Below are 10,899 nucleotides of genomic sequence, written 5' to 3' on the forward strand. Positions count from 1 at the left end.
GTTGTTTTGATTTGCATTTCCCTGATGACTAAGGATGTTGAACATTTTTTTAGGTACTTCTCAGCCATTCGGTATTCATCAGTTGAGAATTTTGTTTAGCGATGTACCCCATTTTTTAATAGGGTTATTTGGTTCTCTAGAGTCTAACTTCTTGAGTTCTTTGTATATATTGAATATTAGCCCTCTATCAGATAAAGAATTGGTAAAGATCTTTTCCCAATTTGTTGGTTGCCGTTTTGTTCTATTGACAGTGTCTTTTGCCTTACAGAAGCTTTGCAACTTTATGAGGTCCCATTAGTCAATTCTCGATCTTAGAGCAGAAGCTATTGATGTTCTGTTCAGGAAATTTTCCCCTGTGCCTATGTGCTCGAGGCTCTTCCCCACTTTCCTTTCTATGAGTTTCAGTGTACCTGGTTTGATGTGGAATTCCCTGATCTACTTGGACTTGAGCTTTGTACAAGGAGATAGGAATGAATCAATTTGCATTCTTCTACATACTAACTGCCAGTTGAGCCAGCACCATCTGTTGAAAATGCTGTCTTTTTTCCACTGGATGGTTTTAGCTCCTTTGTCAAAGATCAAGTGACCATATGTGTGTGGGTTCATTTCTGGGTCTTCAATTCTGTTCCATTGATCTACCTGCCTGTCACTGTACCAATACCATGCAGTTTTTATCACAATTGCTCTGTAGTACAGCTTAAGGTCCTGGATGGTGATTCTACCAAACATTCCTTTATTGTTGAGAATAGTTTTGGCTATCCTGGGCTTTTTAATATTCCAGATGAATTTGCAAATTGCTTTTTCTAAGTCTAGGAAGAATTGAGTTGGAATTTTGATGGGGATTGCATTGAATCTGTAGATTGCCTTCAGTAAGATGGCCATTTTTACTATAATAATCCTGCCAATTCATGAGCATGAGAGACCTTTCCATCTTCTGAGATGTTCTTCAATTTCCTTCTTCAGAGGCTTGAAGATCTTGTCAAACAGATCTTATACTTGCTTAGTTAGAGTTACACCAAGGTATTTTATATTTTTTTGTAACTATTGTGAAGGTTGTTGTTTCCCTAATTTCTTTCTCTACCTGTTTAATCCTTTGTATAGAGGAAGGCCTCTGATTTGCTTGAGTTAATTTTATATCCAGCTACTTTGCTGAAGTTGTTTATCAGGTTTAGGAGCTCTCTGGTGGGATTTATGGGGTCACTTAAGTATACTATCATATCATCAGCAAATAGTGATAATTTGACTTCTTCCTTTCCAATTCATATTCCTTTGATCTCCTTTTGTTGTCTAATTGCTCTGGCCAGGACTTCAAATACAGTATTGAATAGGTAGGGAGAGAGTGGGCAGCCTAGTCTAGTCCCTGATTTTAGTGGGATTGCTTCAAGTTTCTCTCCATTTAGTTTGATGTTGGCTACTGGTTTTCTGTATATTGCTTTTACTATGTTTAAGTATGGGCCTTGAATTCCTGATCTTTCTAAGACTTTTATCATGAAGGGATGTTGGATTTTGTCAAATGCTTTCTCAGCATCTAATGAAATTATCATATGTTTTTTTCTTTGAGTTTGTTTATTTAGTGAATTACGTTGATGGATTTCCATATATTGAACCATCCCTGCATCCCTGGGATAAAGCCTACTTGATCATGGTGGATGATCATTTTGATGTGTTCTTTGATTCAATTTGCAAGAATTTTACTGAGTCTTTTTGCATCGATATTCATAAGGGAATTTGGTTTAAAGTTTTGTTTCTTTGTTAGGTCTTTGTGTTGTTTAGGTATAAGAGTAATTGTGGCTTCATAGAATGAAATGGGTAGAGTACCTTCTGTTTCAATTTTGTGGAATAGTTTGAGGAGTATTGATACTAGGTCTTTGAAGGTTTGATAAAACTCTGCACTAAACCCATCTGGTCCTAGGCTTTTTTTTGGTTGAGAGACTATTAATGACTGTTTCTATTTCATTAGCACATATGGGACTGTTTAGATTGTTGATCTCATCTTGATTTAACTTTGGTACCGGGTATCTGTCTAGAAAATTGTCCATTTCATCCAGGTTTTCCAGTTTGGTTGAGTATAAGTTTTTGTAGTAGGCTCTCATGATTTTTTGGATTTCCTCAGTGTCTGTTGTTATGTCTCCATTTTCATTTCTAATCTTATTAGGATACTGTCTCTGTGGCTTCTAATTAGTCTGGCTAAAGGTTTATCTATTTTGTTGATTTTCTCAAAGAACCAGCTCATGGTTTAGTTGATTCTTTGTATAGTTCTTTTTGTTTCTATTTGGTTGATTTCAGCCCTGAGTTTCATTATTTCCTGCCTTTGACTCCTCTTGGGTGAATTTGCTTCTTTTTGTTCTAGCACCTTAAGGTGTGCTGTCAAATTGCTGGTGTATGCTCTTTCCAGTTTCTTTTTGGAAGCACTTAAAGCTATGAGTTTTCCTCTTAGGACTGCTTTCATTGTTTACCAGAGTTTGGGTATGTTGTGGCTTCATTTTCATTAAACTCTAAAAAGTCTTTAATTTCTTTCTTTATTCCTTCCTTGACCAAGTTATCATTGAGTAGAGTGTTGTTAAGCTTCCACATTTATGTGGGCATTCTATTGTTTATGTTGTTATTGAGGAGCAGCCTTAGTCCATGGTGATCTGATAGGATACAAGGAATTATTTCAATCTTCTTGTACCTGTTGAGGCCTGATTTGTGACCAATTATATGGTCAATTTTGGAGAAGGTACCATGAAGTGCTGAGAAGGTATATCCTTTTGTTTTAGGATAAAAAGTTCTATAGATATCTGTTAAATCTATCTGTTTCATAAGTTCTGTTAGTCTCACTGTGTCTTTGTTTAGTTCCTGTTTCCATGATCTGTCCATTGCAGATAGTGGAATATTGAAATCTCCCACTATTATTGTATGTGGTGCAGTGTGTGCTTTGAGCTTTAGTAAAGTTTCTTTTATGAATGTAGATGCCCTTTGATTTGGAGCATAGAGGTTCAGAATTGAGAGTTCATCTTGGTAGATCATACCTTTGATGAATATGAAGTGTCCTTCCTTATCTTTTTTGATCACTTTAGGGTGAAAGTTGATTTTATTCGATATTAGAATGGCTACTCCAGCTTTTTTCTTGGCACCATTGACTTGGAGGATTATTTTCCAGCCTCTATTCTGAGGGTAGTGTCTGTCTTTGTCACTGAGGTGGGTTTCTTGTATGCAACAAAATGTTGCGTCCTGTTTACATACCCAATTTGATAGTCTATGTCTTTTTATTGGGGAATTGAGTCCATTGATATTAATAGATATTAAGGAAAAGTAATTGTTGCTTCCTGTTATTTTTTTTTGTCAGAGTTGGAATTTCTTTCCTGTGGCTATCTTCTTTTAGTTTTGTTGGAAGATTACATTTTTGCTTTTTCAGAGATGTAGTTCCCCTTCTTGTATTGGAGTTTTCCATTTATTACCCTTACAAGGGCTGGATCTGTGGAAATATATTGTATGAATTTGGTTTTGTCATAGAATACTTTGGTTTCTCCATCTATGGTAATTGAGAGTTTTGCTGGGTATAGTAGTCTGGGCTGATATTTGTGTTTTCTTAGGGTCTGTATGACATCTGTCCAGGATCTTCTAGCTTTCATAGTCTCAGGTGAGAAGTCTGGTATAATTCTGATAGGCCTGCCTTTATATGTTACATGACCTTTTTCCCTTACTGCTTTTAGTATTCTTTCTTTGTTTTGTGCACTTGGTGTTTTGACTATTATGTGGTGGGAGGAATTTCTTTTCTGGTCCAGTCTATTTGGAGTTCTATAGGCTTCTTGTATGTTCATGGGCATCTCTTTCTTTAGGTTAGGGAAATTTTCTTCTATAATTTTGTTGAAGATATTTACTGGCCCTTTAAGTTGGAGGTCTTCACTCTCTTCTATTCCTATTATCCTTAAGTTTGGTCTTCTCATTGTGTCCTGGATTTCCTGGATTTTTTGGGTCAGGAACTTTTGCATTTTGCATTTTCTTTGACTGTTGTGTCAATGTTTTATATGGTGTCTTCTGCACCTGAGATTCTCTCTTCTATCTCTTTTATTCTGTTGGTGATGCTTGCATCTGTGTTTCCTGACTTCTTTCCTAAGATTTCTAACTCCAGAGTTGTCTCTCTTTGTGATTTCTTAATGGTTTCTACTTCCATTTTTAGATCATGGATGGTTTTACTCAATTCTTTCACCTGTTTGTGCTTTCCTGTAATCCCTTATGGGATTTTTTTGTTTCCTCTTTAAGGGCTTGTACCTCTTTACCTGTGTTCTCCTGTATTTCTTTAAGGGAGTTATTCATGTTCTTAATTTCTAGCACCATCGTGAGATATTATTTTAGATCCAAATCTTGCTTTTCTAGTGTTTTGGGATATCCAGGACTTGATGTTGTGGAAGTACTAGGTTCCGATGAAGCCAAGTCCTCTTGGTTTCTGTTGGTAAGATTCTTGTGTTTGCCTTTTGCCATCTGTTGATCTTGGTGTTAGATGTTCTTGCTGTCTCTGACTAGAGCTTGTTCTTCCTGTGGGTCTGTAAGCCTATGTCAGCACTTCTGGGAGATCAGCTCTCCTCTGGTAAAACCAGGGCACAGATAGCTGTGGATCAGTTGTCTGTCCTGAGTCCTTGGGTTAAAGCACTCCGTGAAGGTAGGCTCTCCACTTGCAGGGAAGGGGCAGAGAGGGCTGCAGATCCACTGCTGTCACTTCTAGGTGTAGACAGAAGTTGAGAGGATCCCGTCCCGGCTGCTCTGCCACTTGTGAGGCCTGAGCCTCCCAGCTGGTCTCGCCTTAGAAAGTCACCGGAGAGAAAATGTTAAATTCTTTTTTTTATTTCAAGGGGGAAGAACCAGGGCACAGTCACAATCAAATCAATGTAAAACTCCAACAGTATAAATAACTCAGTGATAAATTCTGTAAGTCACTCACAATCTATGTGCTTTTGCAAAGGGCCTGGATCACTTACCTCCACCATCTGTAGCTCACACAGATTGTCACCTCGGCTTAGCTGTTGTTGCTGTTCTTGGTGGTGATCCCATGGTAGTGGCATTGCCAAAAGCTGGCGTCTTCTGCTGTAACTGGGTTGCACTTTCACCAATAGTCTCTCGTGGGCTTTCTTCATGGTGCCAAGCCTCAAACTTCTCTGCATGGCCTCTCCAGTCATGGGTTTTCAACTGCCAATGAAGCTTGTACCTTCAGCAATGGCCCCTCGTAACTTCTCAAAGTACCAAGTCTTAGCTGTTCTCCATGACTCCTTCACACCTTCAACACTAGTACTACCTGATAACTTTTACACTATCACATTCAGCTGTCAACATGAGATGCAACCTTGGCCGCCTCTGGAACACAGAATCTGTGCTCTGGCCCTGATGAAACACTACTAGTTTCTCAGCTCCAGCTGACCAGCATCAATTGTGCCTATAAAGCAATGTTTTACTTCAAATGTACTGATCTCTTGTTAATCATAGCTGATCCTTCATTCCAAGCTAAGCAGAACCTTAGTTCAAAATCTTTGTTCAGAATACCAAATGGTCCTAATAGAGAGTCTTGGCATCCCTCTGAGACTTTACAAGCAAAATCTGCACTGTCTACCGCACTCAGCATCATGCTCTTATCTTCCATGTCCACAATTACCCTCCAAATGCCCACTTTCATTTCCTTTTGTCCAATATTGGATTGATTTATAGATCAGGCCATGATTGAATCATAATAACCAATCATATTAAAGGAAATAAGAGTTAGTATAATGACCTTTCCATTTGTTTGACCTTTTAAAGGCAGATTCCACTGTCTCCATGATCTCTGTTCTACAAGGTCTAAAACCCTGAGCCAAGGCAGCTTGTCCAGACTGAGATATAGGCATTCCCATCTTACTGTTTTGCACTACAGTCTTAGAGATATTCTTCATCCAAGTCTGAGGGTCCACAGAAGCACATCCAGCATTGGTACTATTTCTAGTAAAACAAATAGGTACGCCCTGACCCATAGCAGAGTAATTCACTAATTTGAAATATTTTTTTTTACTCTCAGACCAAGGGAAGTTTCACAGCTGAGTGTTATTAGAGGTAACAAGTACTCTGGCCTTGACTATACAGAAGGAGGTAGCAAAGGTGGCTCAGGAACGTATGCCCAGTACAGCTTCCCTGTTGCCATCATCAGGGCACTGAGAAAGATACAGGTCAACCTCATTCTTTCTCCCAGAATCAACATGTCCTGCCAACCACTCTAGCAGCCACAGTGCTCCTTCAGCATCCTGCAAAAAAAAAAAAAAAAACCATAAACATACCCTCTTCTCCATATTAATAACAGATCAAGACCATGCCATATGATAGTAAGCAGATCCTTTCATTTCATCTGGGCATAAGTATGCCTAGTTGTAGGGTACCATAGACATTCAGTAGCAGAGAGTCTTTTGGCATCCAAGATCAAAAACTACAAAATAAAACCTTGTGAAGGAGTATACAACTCACTTTGTTTTATAACTTGCATTTGCCAACTTTAAACATCATTACTTGCATTTATCAACTTTAAACATCTTTCATGTGAAGCATTTTTTTATTTCTAAATCATCATCATCCAAGTTCTTTTACATCTTCTAACCTTCATCACTTGCCTTTATCAATATCAAATATTTTCCATAAACATTTTTTCTTAGACCTTAATCTGCTGAGTTGGATCATAACTTATCTATGCCAGAACTCATGAGTCTGTGGTGCAGTCTGTCAGCTGAAGAGCTCTGTCTGCATAGCTGCCTCTGCCACTACCCAAGAAGGGAAGCAAAGGGGTGAACTCCAGCTATAGGCCACTCTGAATGCCCAATCCTGCTCACAATAGCCCCAAGGTGGAGGCTAACTATTACCACATAAGCCTTTGGGTTACATTCCAGGTGTGAACTGTAGCTTGTGGCAATCACACTTTCACTGTATTTACCTCACAGAGTTTCAGAATGACTAGATTCCTTCACCATGAAACATCTCCATCATGAAACATCCAGCAGTCTAGACTGCTGAAGCCAATAGTTCTAGCCAAGTAGCTTTGTAAGCCTTGAATTTTACCATAAAGTTTTAACAGGCATAGAATATATAATACCTAGTCTAAAAAGTTTCTCATTTTGTCCAAGTGACAGGAATAAAAGATGATAGAAATAACTGAGTCCTGGATGGTATGGAATAAGCATGAAGGAGAAAGGATAACTGAAAGACAGGTGCTTAAGAATGTTTCAAGGGGGACAGGATCCTTCTGGTCTCCATCTGTACACCGGAGCTAAGGCTGTCCCATTGCCCTCTGTACCCAAATCCCACCCAGAGAGAACTGGTCTCCAAGGAGTAATCTCACTCTTAAGTCCTCAGGTGAGGCCACCAGTTTCACTCCAATAACTGTCCAAAGAGAGACCACCAGGAGCACACAGAGTACAGGAACAGAGGAGCAGCCTGAGGAAGGATCCTTTCAGGTTCCATCCCAGCCCATGAGCTAAGGCTGTCCCACAGCCCCCCATGCTCAAATCCCACCTGGAGAGAGCTGCTCTCCCCAGAAGTGCTGACACACCTAAGATCACAGGCTCACAGGTCCACAGGAGGGACAAGCTCCAGTCAAAGGCAGCAAGACCAACTAACACCAGAGGTAACCAGATTGTGAGAGGCAAGCACAATAACCTAAGAAACAGAAACCAAGGCTACTTAGCATCATCAGAACCCAGTTCTCCCAACACAGAGAGCCCTGGATACCCCAACACACCAGAAAAGTAAGACTCTGATTTAAAATCACATCACATCATGATAATAGAGGACTTTAAGAAGGATATAAATAACTCCCTTAAAGAAATACAGAAGAATGCAGATAGACAAATAGAAGCCTTAAAGAGGAAACACAAAAATCCCTTAAAGAATTACAAGAAAACACAACCAAACAGGTGAAGGAATTGAACAAAACCATCCAGGATTTAAAAGTGGAAATAGAAAAAATAAAAATAAATAAATAAATAAAATCACAAAGGGAAACCATGCTGGAGATAGAAAACCTAGGAAAGAGATCAGGAGCCATAGATGTAAGCATCACCAACAGAATACAAGGGATAGAAGAGAGAATCTCAGGGGCAGAAGATACCATAGAAAACATTGACACAAAAGTCAAAGAATGTAAAATGCAAAAAGCTCCAAATCCAAAACATCCAGGAAATCCAGGGCACAATGAGAAGACCAAACCTAAGAATAATAGATATAGAAAAGAGCAAAGATTCCCAACCTAAAGGGGCAGTAAATATCTTCAAGAAAATTATAGAAGAAAAGTTCCCTAACCTAGAGAAAGAGATTATCATGAATATAAAAGAAGCCTAAAGAACTCCAAATAGACTGGACCAGAAAAGAAAATCATCCCATCACATAATAATCAAAACACCAAATGCACAAAACAAAGAAAGAATATTAAAAGCAGTAAGGGGAAAAGGTCAAGTAACATCTAAAGGCAGACCTATCAAAATTACACCAAACTTCTCACCAGAGACTATGAAAACTAGAAGATTTGGGGCAGATGTCATACAGACCCTAAGAGAACACAAATGCCAGCCCAGACTACTATACCCAGCAAAACTCTCAATTACTATAGATGGAGAAAACAAGATATTCCATGACAAAACCAACTTTACACAATATATTTCCACAAATCCAGCCCTACAAAGGATAATAGATGGAAAATGTCAACACAAGAAGGAAAACTACACTCTAGAAAAAGCAAGAAAGCAATCTTCTTTCAACAAACCCAAAAGATTGACACACAAATATAATTCCACTTCTAACAACAGAAATAACATGAAGCAACAATCACTTTTCCTTAGTATATCTTAACATCAATGGACTCAATTCCACAATAAAAAGATATAGAATAACAGGCTGAATGCATAAATAGGACCCAGCATTTTGCTGCATACAGGAAACACACCTCAGAAACAAAGACAGTCACTACCTAAGAGTAAAAGACTGGAAAAAATTTTCCAAGTAAATGCTCCCAAGAAACAAACTGAAATATCCATTCTAATATCAAATAAATTTGACTTTCAACCAAAAGTTATCAAAAAAGATAAGGAAGGACATTTCATATTCATCAAAGAAAAAATCTACCAAAATGAACTCTCAATTCTGAACATCTATGCTTTGAATGCAAGGGCACCCACATTCATAAAAGAAACTTTACTTAAGCTCAAAGCACATATTGCATCTCACACAATAATAGTGGAAGACTTCGACATCCCACTCTCAGAACATGGGAACACAAACTAAATAGAGTCATAGTAAAACTAACAGAAGTTATGAACCAAATAGATTTAACAGATATCTATGGAATATTTCATCCAAAAGAAAAGGATATAACTTCTTAGCACCTCATGGTACCTTCTCCAAGATTAATAAGCATATAATTGGTCACAAAACAGACCTCAACGGATACAAGAAGATTGAAATAATCCCATATATCCTATCAGATCACCACAGACTAAGGCTGTTCTTCAATATCAACAAAAACAATGGAAAGTCCACAGATACATGGAAGCTGAGAAATGCTCTGCTCAATGATAACTTGGTCAAAAGAGAAATAAAGAAAGAAATTAAAGATTTTTTATAATTTAGTGAAAATGAAGATACAACATACCCAAACTTATGGGACACAATGAAAGCAGTGCTAAGAAGAAAACTCATATCTCTGAGTGCCTCCAAAAAGAAACTAGAGAGAACATACACTAGCAGCTTGACAGAACCCCTGAAATCTCTAAAACAAAAAGAAGCAAATATACCCAAGAGGAGTCAAAGCCAGGAAAAAATCAAACTCAGGGCTGAAATCAACCAAGTAGAAACAAAAAGAACTATGCAAAGAATCAATAAAACCAGGAGCTGGTTCTTTGAGAAAATCAACAAAATAGATAAACCCTTAGCCCGACTAACCAGAGGGCATAGAGATAGTATACAAATTAACAAAATCAGAAATGAAAAAGGAGAAATGACAACAGAAACTGAGGAAATCCAAAAAATCATGAGATCCTACTACAAAAGCCTATACTCAACAAAACTGGAAAACCTGGATGAAATGAACAATTTTCTAGACAGAACTAGGTAGCAAAGTTAAATCAAGATCAGATCAATGATCTAAACAGTCCCATATCTGCTAATGAAATAGAAACAGTCATTAATAGTCTCTCAAGCAAAAAAGCCCAGGACCAGATGGGTTTAGTGCAGAATTCTATAAAACCTTCAAAGAAGATCTAATACCAATACTCTTCAAACTATTCCACAAAATAGAAACAGAGGGAGTACTACCCAATTCATTCTATGAAACCACAAATACACTTACACCTAAACCACACAAAGACCCTACAAAGAAAAAGAACTTCAGACAAATTTCCCTTATGAATATCAATACAAAAACATTTTTATTATTTCTCACAAACCTAATCCAAAAGCACACCAAAGTGATCATTCACCACAATCAATTAGGCTTCATCCCAGTGATGCAGAGATAGTTCAATAAACAGAAATCCATCAACATAATCTACTATATAAACAAATTTAAAGAAAAAAATCACATGATCATGTCATTAGATGTTTAGAAAGCATTTGACAAAATTCAATATCCCTTCATATTAAAAGTCAAAGAAAGATCAGGAATTCAGGGCCCATACATAAACATAATAAAAGCAATTTATAGCAAACCAGTAGCCCACATCAAACTAAATGGAAAGAAACTTGAAGCAATCCCATTAAAATCAGGAACTAGACAAGGCTGTCCACTCTCTCCCTACCTATTCAATAGAGTACTCGAAGTATTAGCTAGTGTAGGATGCCGTCCCGCAGCTCCTACTTGCGTGGGGTTCCACAAACCGAGAATTTGGAAACCTGTAATGGGTGATAGAGAAAAGAGACAGA

At 37.9% G+C, this 10,899-nt stretch overlaps 1 long non-coding RNA gene across 1 annotated transcript in view; it reads right to left on the reverse strand.

Annotated features, from left to right (window-relative positions):
- Positions 1–6,028: 6,028 nt before the first annotated feature.
- Positions 6,029–10,899, reverse strand: part of LOC116077936 — an 18,881-nt gene continuing 14,010 nt past the window's right edge. Inside the window, exon 3 of the long non-coding RNA XR_004113381.1 lies at positions 6,029–6,245. This is a non-coding gene — a long non-coding RNA (uncharacterized LOC116077936). The remainder of the gene's footprint in view (positions 6,246–10,899) is intronic.

This window comes from Mastomys coucha, unplaced genomic scaffold, assembly GCF_008632895.1.
Source record: "Mastomys coucha isolate ucsf_1 unplaced genomic scaffold, UCSF_Mcou_1 pScaffold5, whole genome shotgun sequence".
In the NCBI taxonomy this organism is placed as follows: Eukaryota; Metazoa; Chordata; class Mammalia; order Rodentia; family Muridae; genus Mastomys; species Mastomys coucha.